A 13,098-nucleotide genomic window follows, 5' to 3' on the forward strand; every position below is an offset into this window, starting at 1 on the left:
TGAGTTTTGCTTAAAATGCCTTCTTCAGGAGCTAAAACTGCCTTTTTAGAAAGTGAAACATGCAAAAAAAGTTAACAGAAAATGGTCACGATCACTCAATAGCTTTATTGGCACAGGTTGCCAAAGTTCAAAGGTATGTGGTTTCATCACAGTTCAGGACGAGTGTTCAGCCCACACAGTGACTCGGTGGATGAGGAAATCACCCCAGCTGGCATTTGCTCTGTTAGGTCCTTGTGATGAGGTTTCTCTGAGGTTTGGAGGGCTGGCAGAAGGGGGAGAGTTAACATCTTACCCTGTCTTGCTGGCTATGGAGCTGACTGTGCATCTGACCAGGATGAGAAGAAGACCTCTAATTCATACTGTAATTTGAAGCATAAAGATGTCGGGAAACTTGAAACCTTGCTCTTTCCTCCACTCCTAAAATACAGACCCCAAACAATGGTCTCATCTCGCAGGACCTATAGCTTCCAACCATGCCAGTGCATCCGACAGCTCTGCCCTGCTCCTTTCCCCTGCCCCGGCTGCATCAGTGGGATCACACAGGGAGCAATATTCTGGCTGTGGTCACAGGACCAGTGGATAAGAAAAAGAGAAATACAGAGCTGTAGCAAGGCCACAAAACCACAAAACGGGGGGAGACATGACTTCTGGTGTGTCATGCATGGGATGGTAAGGCACGAAAGCAGGCAGGTGAGGCACACATCAGTGGTTTCATCACCTGCCAGGTTTGGTACCCATTGATACAGAAGAATTTAAATACAGTACATCAGTAAGTATGTTGCCTGACAGTGCTGACATTCATACACTGTGGTGAAATCTGAAAGTACCTTGGACTTGACTAGCATAAGAGATCTGATAGCCAGGATGCCTTGGCAGGAACTAACAGAGTTTTAAAGATTGCAAGGAGATTGAATCAAGCCTGACAACAGGAAAGAATCAAGTAGAAAAGATGCTGCAAGAAATGTATGTTTGTATGATGTTTAACCCAATCATTGTAGTAAAAAATTACTAGCTCTCCTAGAATGGTATATAAGCTTATGTAGCCCACAGTAAAATCAGATTCTGATCACCGAGTCAGTTGTCCTCGTCTCTCTTCATCACCAAATATACCTGCATGTATATCCTGCTCTGTTCCAGCTCCTGAAACATTTCATGTGTCTGAATAGTCAAAGGCATACAGTATTACATGTGTAAAAGAAGTAATTAAATTATTGATAAGTTATAGAGATTTAGGTTTTAGGCAAACAAGGACTTTGATACTCATGGCAGAATCTGTGGCCATGGGTTGGAGTTGTAGGTTTTCTATACAATGGCAAAGAAAAAATATATGATCCATAGTGGTGTGCACAACCCACAAACTCACAAACATTGAGCCAGCTGAGGCAGCAAAAGCAAAGCCCTGAGGACTCACTCATGTTTTAAATTCCCACCCTCTCAGAGGCTTACATGCTTAACTGTGCATTTGTCTGCATGTGTTTCTCTCCACACATGATTTGCAGCCATGAAAGTAGGAACTTAATCCTCCTCTTCACAGAAAAACACAGAAGAATCAATCTTTTCTTTTAAAAGGGAACCAGAGCACAAGTAGGTGGTGATTCCTCTCACCTCCTTCTCAGCCTTTTCAAGAGGACATCTTGTTTCAGCCCCTTTTTCTGCTTTTACAAGCACAATCTGACCTGGAAAGTTCCCTGGCATATATAGACTGTTGGGGAGGACGAGTACTTTCAAACTCTACCCCAGAAGATATGGCAGATTGTATAAAAGACTTAATGATTCAATGAGCAACCAAGTGGGAGTAGGAGTAAATCTAACCCTGATTTTCCATGAGTTTGGAACACTCTAGTCTACACTTCAAGGACAATTTAGTTATATTGTATTACTTAGTCAGAAATTGATATATAGGGCTCTTTAGAAACAGTTTCTCAAACCAGCTTCCCTACCAGAGCCACGCTTGCTTCTTTATCTCTGTCCCAATGAATGCAAAAAAGCTCCGAAATTACTTAAATGAAATAGCTAAGAAAATGCAAACCAATACATTATTCATTTCCTCAGGAAAATTTTAGAAACTGATCAAAATAATTTAATTAGTTACTCCATTGTGGAAAAGGTTTTAAGAGCCAATTAGACAAAGCAAGTGGGGAGATCTTCAAGCTTTAAATATAGAATCAGTAAAGTGAAATAGTAGTCTACGGAAAAAGGTGGAGATGACAGTACACGAAAGGGAAGTGATCTGCAGATGAAAGGCACAATGGCAGTAAAAGACACACAGTGAGGGTGATAGCATGAACTGATGGGGGTGCAAATGGGATCAGTACAAAGATTGCAGCTGTCTCAAACAGGGCCTTGCTACTGCTCAGGTAATAATCTAATTGTGCAGAAAGCCATGCAAAGCCCATTATCTAGCATATATATACATGTTTATGTATTGTAGTTTGGATAGTCAAATGCTTGTCTTGTAGAGTGATGTGACATGTTGTAAGATTTCACAGTAACAACTGTCTCCTTGTGTACTTTGATGCTTTCATTGTTGTTGACAGTGTACTTGGTTTTTCCAGACCCTGTACATTGCATGGATGCATTTATACACCCAGGTTCTGTCTTTTTGCATATCCACAAAGCATTTGTCAGGGAGCATTTAGTGAAATTATATAAAAACTAATAACACAGGATCTACCAACAGACTTAGGTTGGAAAGCACCAGACAGGTGCTTCATACCTGAGCAGCATGGAAAAAATTTGAATTGGAATATTCAAGTTTTGTCATGTGTAATATCATACACATTGGGCCAAGCTCTGCCTACAGTATGGAGTTTCACAGCTGTCAGTTTGCACTGCATGAATGAACAGGCTCATGTGTGTTATGCATCCTCTTATTCGGGTGCTCTCCACTGCTAGAAGTGCTGATAGGCCTGCAAACTTTTGCCTCCCTCTTATAACACCCAACATCACATGTACAAGTCTGGTAGTGTGAAGCAAATTTAGAATTTCCCTCTTTCTGTATATGTCATTACAGATGGCTACAGATGGTTCTGTTCTGTACAACGGTCTGATGCAGAAGGTAGAAGATCTCAAAGTGTACACTTACGTATGTGGAAATACGTGAATGCCAAGTGTAAGCTAGATTGCTTGGACCAGATAACCCAGACTTTACCTCACACTCAATAAAATGATTTCTGGAGGAAGAAAATGCTTCATATGAAAAAGTTCTTGTAGCTGCAAGGAAGGCTGATAATTGATAAATTATCAGATATTGATAAAGTGATGATAAGCAAAGTTTAGACTTTAATGTTGGTAATAATGATGCTAATTAATGGCATTAATAAAGTAAAAAGAAATGGTTTTATAAGCGTAGAATGTATAGAGTTATCTGACAAACCTAGCTTGCAAGGTCATAAAGCAACATGAGTAAGAACTATAGTTACTAAATAATGTATTTTAGAGAAGTCAAAGAATTTTTTGTAGTATAGCCATTTCTGACAAAAGCCAAAGGTCACATCTGGTAGATGAAATTGTATTTTCCCACAGAAGGTATTAAAGAATTTATGATTATGCTAGAGCACATTGTTAAGTATATGGAACCATTACATTTTGACAAGGTAACTGATCTAAATGAATGACATTCACAAATTCCAGATAAATCATTAGGGTAAAGTAAGAAAAGCCTTTAAAATATTCTTTTTTTTTTCACTTCTTGTTAATAGCTAGGGAAACATCAAAACTGGAAAAAGGGTAGTAGTTTTTCTGAATTTTTGGGAGAAGGTTGGAGGGAGAATTAAATGGAATTATCTCAACTCTTTAGAGCATGGTGCTGATACGACCAAGGTCATGGGTTTGATCCCTGTATGGCCTGTTAACTGAAGAGCTGGACTTGATGATCTTTGTGGGTCCCTTCCACCTCAGAACACTTTGTGATTCTGTGGATGTGTAATATGGGAAGAGCAATTGCTGTTATTTAAAGACCAGGCAATCAGGCTTGATGAATGTGCAATATTTCTTTGTGGACAGTCCTGAACAGCCAAAGAAAAATAAACTAAAGGACACGTTGTGCTTGGACATGTAAGTCTCTTGACACTATGTCATATGTAGACACACACAAAACTGATTTCTCTAAAAAGCTAAGCTGAGATAAACACCAAGGACTGATAAGATGAATTCTTAATTAAGTTAGGAGAAAAGCTAAAGGGGAATACTTTATGAGAAGAGATGAAACAAATGAGGCTGAACTAGTGGTCAAAGCTGAACACTACTCTGGTATACAAGAGAGGAGTTATTGGAAGGAGAGCAGACTCTCCAGGAAAAAATAAGAATGAATGCAGAAACATGAGTGTGTAAAGACAAAATAATGTTTTTAATATTATGTTGATAGGAAAGAAGTAGTAAAGTTAAAAGTTAAGTTAAAAGTTAAAAGTTAAAAGTACTAGAGGAATACAATTAAACCCACCCCTAGCAGCAGAACATTGAATGTCAATCAATAATTAGAGCTGGACATAGAGATAATAAACTACCTGCACAATGCTTACCAAGATAAATAATATAGAATCCTTAATTTCCACATATAAACTTACTTATACTGATATATAATATAGTTACTGTACTTATATGTAAAATATGTAATATAGTTATTCTGTTAAGTGCTGAATTCATACAAGACAGACTGATGGGAAGAGAGGAATTACACTATGCTGAAGTCTAAAGGGTTTAATGTGCTGTGCAGAGTATCCATCTATCTCTTTTATTTTGCTGAGGATAGTTCACAGAATCATAGAATCATAGAAACATAGAATAGTTTGGGTTGGAAGGGACATTTAAAGGTCATCTAGACAAACACCCCTGTGATGAGCAGGGACATCTTCAATTCATCCTCCTACCATCTGTCATGTTCCCGTTCTTTGAGCAAATAATCTCCAGGTAGAATTTCACAGTTCTTTAATATAGCTACAGTTTATTTTTGAGGTTAATCTGTGTCAAGATTGTACTGCTCCCTTGATTTTTGGACAGTAGCCTTAGGTTGTAAGCAGAATCAGAAAAGCATGTTGCACAAATGGTGCACTGAGCATAAGCAATGCAGTTCAGTCCAAGTGAAATAACAATAAAGCCTTTAGACCATATCATATTTTCATCTTCATGCCACATATGCCACAGATAAATGATTTTAACAGTACAGAAGAGAATTTTGCCATGTATTTTAGTATGTATAACTTTTTGCTTGTAAAGCCTCATACTTCTGTACAGTAAGATCAGCTGTGCTGAGTGAGTTATGCCTGTGAACGGGATAAAGAGCTTTATACAGATCTCTAAAATTAGATATAAGATCAACTTGTCTCTTATAAAAATGTCAGAATTTCAAGTGCCGGTTTCTCACAGATCTACAAGGTCAGAAAAGGATGTAAAGTCATATATGGGAGCTGGAATCAGCTCTTGCAAATATTGTCATGTGAAGCCATACTTGCTCTTCCTGAAGGATTATGCATTATTGAACTTCACAGCTGTGGTAGTTTTGGGAATAGGAAGGATGCTGCAGATGGAGAAGTGAAAGCTTCTTACAGCCTTTGTGCAGAAGTAAGTTCAAGGAAAGAAATACATGCTCTGGCAGTTGACATTTTTATAAGTTTTTAAAGTCGTTTAAAGCTAAGTCCCTGGCTCGGACTCTTAAGTGAATCCCAGATAATGTTCTAAGTGTGGTTGGCAGTACTCACATGCTGAGCTAATGTATCCACAAGTTTAAATTCTCTTCAACAAAATTATTCCATAGCTCATATAAGTTTAAAATATACTTTATTAAAATTGCTGTCCAGAAAAGAAATATTTTAAAAGCGTCCCTTTTTTATGAAAAGTATATCTCACCATTAAAACTGTTTAGGCTGTGAGATTGCCCACTGCTTTGTCTTTACATTTTAATGTGATTATTTATAGAAACACTATTTTTAAAAGCACACACAATAAACATCATTGTTCTCTCCAGGCAAATGCATAAGATGGGCTAGAATCTTCATTTGTCTGTGCTGTGCATGCTCATTTAGATTATGTTAAAGTGGGTATAAAACACTACTGGAACACAATGCAAAAGATGTATGCCTCTTTGCAATGAGATAAACGATTATATGTGGTATTAGAGCCATACTTTTATGCTTGTTAGTCATCCAATTTTGATTAAGGGAGCATTTATTTTAAGAATAAGTCTGCACTGGTGTTCACATTTTTTTCTGTCTACAGCAAGTTGTATGCTAAAGGGCAGGACAAGAAACAGTTCAAGAGTAGGACAGTTGGGTGATGTGGTGAAAATAGCACAGCACGGGGCTAAACCAGTAGAAGATACCAAATGGAACTGTTGCTTACTGGCTTCAAAGGTAATTTGGGTTTAAAGGTACTAGGGCCCCCGAGGTAAACACTGGGAATTTCAATATTCCTCATAAAATGCTAAAGTTGACACAGAATATTTGCCTTCCAAATACCAAAACCTTTTCAGATTAATTCCACAATTGTACCTATTGTGGGATTTTTGACAGTTCCAGAAGATTTCAACAGTTGCATACAAGACAGATACTCTTGAACCAAGTCAAAATCAAATAAAGGAAGAGAGAGAGCTTTTAGCCAGGGTCATAAAAGAGATTTAAAGATTTACTTCTACCTCCTAAATCTCTCTTGCCCAAGTCTTATGAGTAAAATCAGGAAATTTTGTTTTTTCCTTTCCAGGTAATCGAGTTGATGTAACACAAAGGAGTTATTATCCCTTCTGACAAGTAAGATGGGTAACTCAGAGCCAGAAGGAAGCATTTTTTAGATGAACCATGAATAGAGGAGGGTGAACATAAGTTCCATATTCATTGGTATTTGGAGTCAGGAAAATCTGTCCAATTAAAGATATATGGAGGGGGTGTGTCTCCTCTAAAGCCTAGAACTGAGTGTGTGTTCACTTCCCTTATAATGGACTAGTTGATTCCTACTACCTGTCCATAAACTTGCATGTGCACCAGAAAAAAAAAAAGGGCATCTTTAAGTATATCTGAATTTAAATCTTTGGTTCAGACTCATGGGGAATGAAGGGTTTTGAAATATAAGCTAAGCTTTCTTTATATTGTATCTTAAGCAATCTGCTTGCTCCTGTTACATGTAGACCAGCTAAGTGGGGTGCAAAGCTCTTTTCCTGGCTCACAAAGGAAGTAGTCCAACATAATTCAGGTATTTCAAATGACCTGTCATTTGAAGAATGATGTAACCATTTGCAATATAGGTGCAAGTGCTTGAAATTCCCAACTCATGTGTCAGTCACAGTGGAAGTGCTCCAAGGGGTCACCCCACTGGCAGGGAAATGAGCCCCAGGCCCCAGGATCCCACGGCTTCCCTGCAATGGAGAGTCTGTCTGGAGAGTGAGCTCAGAGCTGGCTTGGACAACTTCTGCAAACAAGAGTCAAGCCTTTGACAGCGAGATTCGCTGCTTGGAAGATGTGACTCCTTGTTGAAGGGAGCAGGGTCCCCTGACACCTACTTAATGCACACAGTTTGCTGGGAAATTTATGACACCAGAGTTTTCAGTCCTAGCAGAGTTAATATATATTTAAACCTGCAATAGCCAGGACATATTTCATATCCTAGTTTTCTTTTCCTCTAGATATTGCCAGTGTTTCAGTGAGCCTGCAGGGCACATTTTCCTGAAAGACAGATATGCTTTTTCATGTAACACCCCATTAAGTAAAGCCCTTTAGCAAGGACAAAGAGTCCCTGAAGATCCTCTTCTGGCATAGGATGTTTACAGACTGAAACACAAAGCCGGCTGTTTCACTGAAAAATAAAAAAATTCCAGAGTTCCTGGTTTATCTGCTGACTGCCCTGAAACATTCTGTTTTGGTTTGATATTTCCCAAGAAGGCTTCTGATGCTTTTTCTTTAACCTCTTTATGATGGCTTTTTCAGTATCTTTCAAGCATGTGTTGCTGTGCCAAGTACTTCAGATATAAGTGATGACAAAGGTGTTGGAAAAGGGCTGCTATAGATGTGCAAGGCTGTGAGAGCTTCAAAATTAGTGAGTTGCATGTAGAATAGATATATTGTGATGGATTTCTCCTCCAGCTGTAGAAATAAGGGGAAATACTCATATGGTGGAGTGTGCACATGATAGTGTGGCTTGTCAGGTAACTCTTCTCTACAGAGTGGCAGTTTGGGATCAAAAATAGCACCTTGGAGCACTGGAGTAATTTCATGAGCCTTGTTTCTCCTCAACTTGCATATGTGGCTTAGTAAAGAGCAGTAGAAGCAGTGGGAAAAGCGTGAAGTGTGACTGACAGTTTCAACGTATTGCTTGGCTGCAGAGCTACTCGAAACAAATTGTACAATATGCAGCTGGTGGCCATGGTATTGGTGTCTTCCTCATGGACATGTTCCATGGTCTTAGATTCAGTTCAGCCTTGAAAGCCTTCTTCCAATTTTTTCTCTGGCTGCCAAAGTATTCCTATCAGCCGTTCACAACTTCAGCAGGATTTATTTCTTTCCACCTACTATGCGCAGGAAATTTGACTCAGAAAGATGAGATGCAAATATTATGCAGGGTTGACCTTTTCATTTCCAGGGTAACTAATTAGCTTGACAAGTAACACATTTAGTAAAATACGTATATGTCATTAGATAATCCAGCCTACCTCTTTATGGTGGCTCCCTAAAATACATCACTAGTGTTGCAATTAACTGCAGGCTTGCTGTTGACTTCAAGAAGAGCAGGACTACAGACTTAGATGAAATGCAAAGTAACTTCATGTTCAGTCTCTGATCTGGCAACCTCATAGTTACTTCTTAGCTGTGCTTCAGCACTACAATGTAGTGCTGACTGAGTACCTTTTCCAGTTCTGCTTATTTTTGCTATAGGACAGAACACATGTGGTGTTCAATATGAAAGACATTAAAATATAAATATTTTTAAAGTAAATTTTGGAGAAAGGTAAAAATTTATGAGGTAGACTAAACTCAGGTGTCAGTCTGGACATGACTTGAGGGTGAACCTGGACAACTGGATGGACAGATTCCTTTAGGATGGTATTTATGCATAGACTGCTGTACTGAGGTCTGTGCAGGAGTTGTAATTATATTGTTACTTCACTACAACTAAGCAAAGAAAGACATGGTTGTGTTCATTTTTTACCATGGGTGACAACCTGGTAGCCTTCAAAGGGTCTGAGGAGAGGTTGTTGTGCCCTCCATTGAAGGAAGCGGACAGAAGTAGTTATGTAGACACAAGACATTGAAACAAATGGCCAGGAATTTGACCCAGGTCTTCCAGGCCAACAGAAAGAAGCTGGTCATGTCAAAAATCTAAAGCCAACTCCTGATTGCCTTTGGGAGTCATTTATTGCCTTGAACAGATGTTCTCAACTACAGTTAACTTTGAATCCTGCATGGTTTGGGTCTGATGTAGGATGATTAGCATTCCCTAGCTCTGGACTGCAGCGTCTGGTTTTTGGTGCCACCTCACAGTATGGTGTGGCAACAGAGATAAATGGTGCCCTGCTGCAAATGGTATGCGGTGATACTTTGCAATTCTAATGAACCCATCCTGTGCTCTTCAGCGTCCTCTAAACCTTGACAATTAGGAAGAGTAAAGAAGGGAAAAAGTCTTACTAGAAGGGAGACAACAGGGAAGCAGAGCCTGTGAATGCCTACAACAAAGAGAGGAATTTAACTTCATACTGATACTTTGAATTGTCCTATTCCCTTTTCAGATATATTTTGGAAGATGCTTATGTTTTTATTATAAAATAGATCAGTTAACTGGTTCACTGTTTTATATGCTTTTTATTTTAATCTGGACCTGAGCCTGATGTTGCCATTAAATCATCTGCTTTGTCCTTCTTTATTTATATTCTTCCATGTTAATTTATTGCCTCTTTGCCTTTAATGAAGCAGAGGTGGCAGCTTTACAGATGGGAAACTAAATCACAGAGAAACTACGTGACTTTTTACATGACCTATGCACAGAAAATTAATAATCACTCATTGACAGGTGCAGGCACTACATATAAGTACTGCAAGTAGTTTAGCTATTTTTTTGGCTGTGTTGATTTAGGGAAAGTTCAGATTTTATGAGATAATTAATGAGACATTAGTGCAAACCTTTTTCTTTTCCTTACAGTTTTGCTCATGGTGCATCCATTCAGTGAAGGCTTTATGTACGTCTGGGTACTCTCCTGACTACCATTGGGTTGGATTTCTCTCCTCCACTAAAGTGCCATTATAATGCTGCACTGGTTTTGGCTTTTGACATGGTCCCCTGGCAAAATTACTTCATGATGCTCTCTTTATCCTCCCTGCTTGCTTTCCTTTTCTTTCATGTTTGTTTTCTCTCATCCCTCATAGGCTTGTCTCTCCTTTCCTTTTAGCAATGCCTCCTGTTTGAAGTTTGGAGCAAGTCTTCCCTCTCTATTGAAACGTTTCACTCCTGTCTGCCATTCACCTTTTTTTTTTTCTCCTCTAGGAGCAGATGCCAGCCTGTGCTGACATCATCCCCCAAAAGATTGCTTTGCTAATTGCTATGACAGAGAACTTGTTTGTTTGTTTTTCATTCTCCTTTTGCTTTCTATTTTGTCCTTTTTGCATTGGGCTGTTCAATCTCAGGTGAGCTCAGCAAGGTCACTGGAGTCATTGGCAGGCTTGTGCAGAAGGGTGTCCTACATGATCCATTTGAGGCATACAACAAAATCTCTGATGTCTATTGACAGCTCCCAACGTTTTGTAAATACCAGCCCTTTAGCCGAAGCCTTAATATTGTCAATTATCAGAACTAGAAGACTGTTAGCCATATTTTACTTATGTAACTGCACCAGGCCTTACATGCATACAGAAGTAGTCTGTGGGTAAATTGTAACCTTACTTAGCAGCATAAGGGGTCAGGAACTGGCTAAGTAAGACATTTTTAAATCAGGTTGTATGTATGGGTGTCACTGCTGAATTTTTAAAAGTGGGGTAATGATGTCTGAAAGGCTTATTAGCAAGTATCTTTGAGAAGTGAGGAGGATGTTGAGGTGTCATGAGGTGAAAGAAAGGCAAATGCCTTTCAAGATGCATGAAAAAGGAGAACAAGGGCAATATAAACCTGTCAGCTTCTTCGAAAGCCAGATTAATGATAATTGATGCTAGAGGCAAAGTCTTATTTTGTGGGGATGTAAAAGGTTTTTGTACCAAGTGTGAGTTAAAAGTTAACAGATAAAGCCTGGCTGAGATATAGTTCTCACTGGAAATATCTTGTGGCTCTGAAGGACAGAAATATCTTGGAACAGCAAGAGGGGATATAAATGATACAAACCAGACCAGAACCTTCAGCTACAGCCTTTTTTCTTTTTCCAGAGGAGAAAACTTCCTTTACTCATATGTTCATTGCAATACCTGGCATTTAGGTGTGCAATTGCAACACTTTTTCCATGTACCAAGGTGTTTAAACTAAAATTTAGCCCAGGTTCTTGGAGGTGAGAACTTAGCAATCAGCAAATGTACCGCTTTGCAGATGTGGCTAATTGTGTGACCCATGACTAAAGCACCATTTTGAGAGTGTGAATTGATTTCATAGATCTTTTCTCATTTTGCCTCATAAAACGCAGAAATGGAAGACGTGTCTTTGGGCCCATGACAGCCAGGGAACAGTCTGTGACATATCACCACCATTGGACAAGTTTGCTCTCAGCCCAGCCTACAAACCTTAGTGTCTGATAGGTATCCAAATATTGGCATCTTTCTTTTGTGCCTATCCATAGCCAAAAGCCCCCATCAGTGAACTGCTCCTACCAGAGCAAACACTCCTGTTAGCATGGAGAAGAGCTAAAGTCTTAGCCTTATACCTCTGCTACAGGTCAAATAAATGACCCTGAATTTTCAGTACAATGACAGTGACAGCTGGGAAAAGCAATTCATTATAGACAATTGCATTTTACCAGAGAAATGTTGTCCAAAATAAAACAAAGGGTTCAGTGAAGAAAGAAAGGAATCTAAAATAGCGTTGGATTAGATTGTCCCTTCCAGATCAAATCCTAGTATTTATTTGCAGCACTCCTTTTGGGAAGTCTGCAGTGCTTTGGCTAAGCACCACCACTGGCCAGTTACCCATCTCATCCTCTGCAGCACCGAGGGGGAAGATGGTTCAGCAGGAGCCACCTTTACCTCCACCTCTTACCCATGGGGCAAATGGAGTGCCTGAGGCCCTGATGCTCTGCTTTTGCACAGAGAGAGGGAACTAGAGACATATTCAGCCCTACTGGCTTTAGATGTTCACATTTTGCTCCGTCTGCAGAACCAGAGAAAAGGCAGATTAAGAATCCTTGACTAGGAATCTCAAGGTCATGCAACAATATACTGTTTATTAATCTGTGCAGGTGATAATGATATTGATTGAGGTGTTTGATGATAATGATTCTTGTGACATAATTGTTATATTTGGCGGGCTTTTTGAAAAAGTGAGAGACAGTAGATTCAGTTATCTAAGCTAAATGTATGGGAGCATATAAAATGCATTATGCATTTAGTTGTTTCTATACCAAGAATTTCATGAAGTGATGGCTGTTGAGAATCTGCTGGATTGCAAAATACTTCTGCGCAGAATTTGGTTCTGGAGGAAATTACACCATACTTAAGTTCCAGAGTTCCTTTGCACATTCACATAACAGCCTGACACACTGTGTATAACACATGACAAATTGTGTACCAATCTCTACCAAGTAGACTCTGCTCCACAAAATATGCACAATGCCAACACTGGAAAAAGAAGGGTGGCCATTGCATTTAGGTATAACCTTTTCTTCATTGCTCCTATATGGATCAGAGGTATGGTCATGGTATAATTAACTTGCTCTTTCTTGCTTCTTGGCTAAAATATCTGGATTCCTTTGGATAGTCATTTGATAAATCTATTAATACCTTTTCCACTGCCTTTCTGAAGTAATTTGGCTAATGTGCAGAGCTGAACTTCCAGCCAAGTCTGAAAGGCTTTTTTCCCCATTTAGAAATTGCAACTGTTCCTTATGTGCAACAATAGTTTTCCCTTTGAAGAGGGCAAGATGGCTCTATTAGAGGAGCTTATGGTTTTTGGATACATCTCTTGGGTACCTTTACACAGAAAATGATCACA

At 39.2% G+C, this 13,098-nt stretch overlaps 1 long non-coding RNA gene across 1 annotated transcript in view; it reads left to right on the top strand.

The window, feature by feature from the left end:
* Positions 1-13,098, top strand: part of LOC131574127 (uncharacterized) — a 260,595-nt gene that overhangs the window by 76,305 nt on the left and 171,192 nt on the right. The window lies entirely within an intron of this gene.

This window comes from Poecile atricapillus, chromosome 1 (assembly GCF_030490865.1).
Source record: "Poecile atricapillus isolate bPoeAtr1 chromosome 1, bPoeAtr1.hap1, whole genome shotgun sequence".
Taxonomy (NCBI): domain Eukaryota; kingdom Metazoa; phylum Chordata; class Aves; order Passeriformes; family Paridae; genus Poecile; species Poecile atricapillus.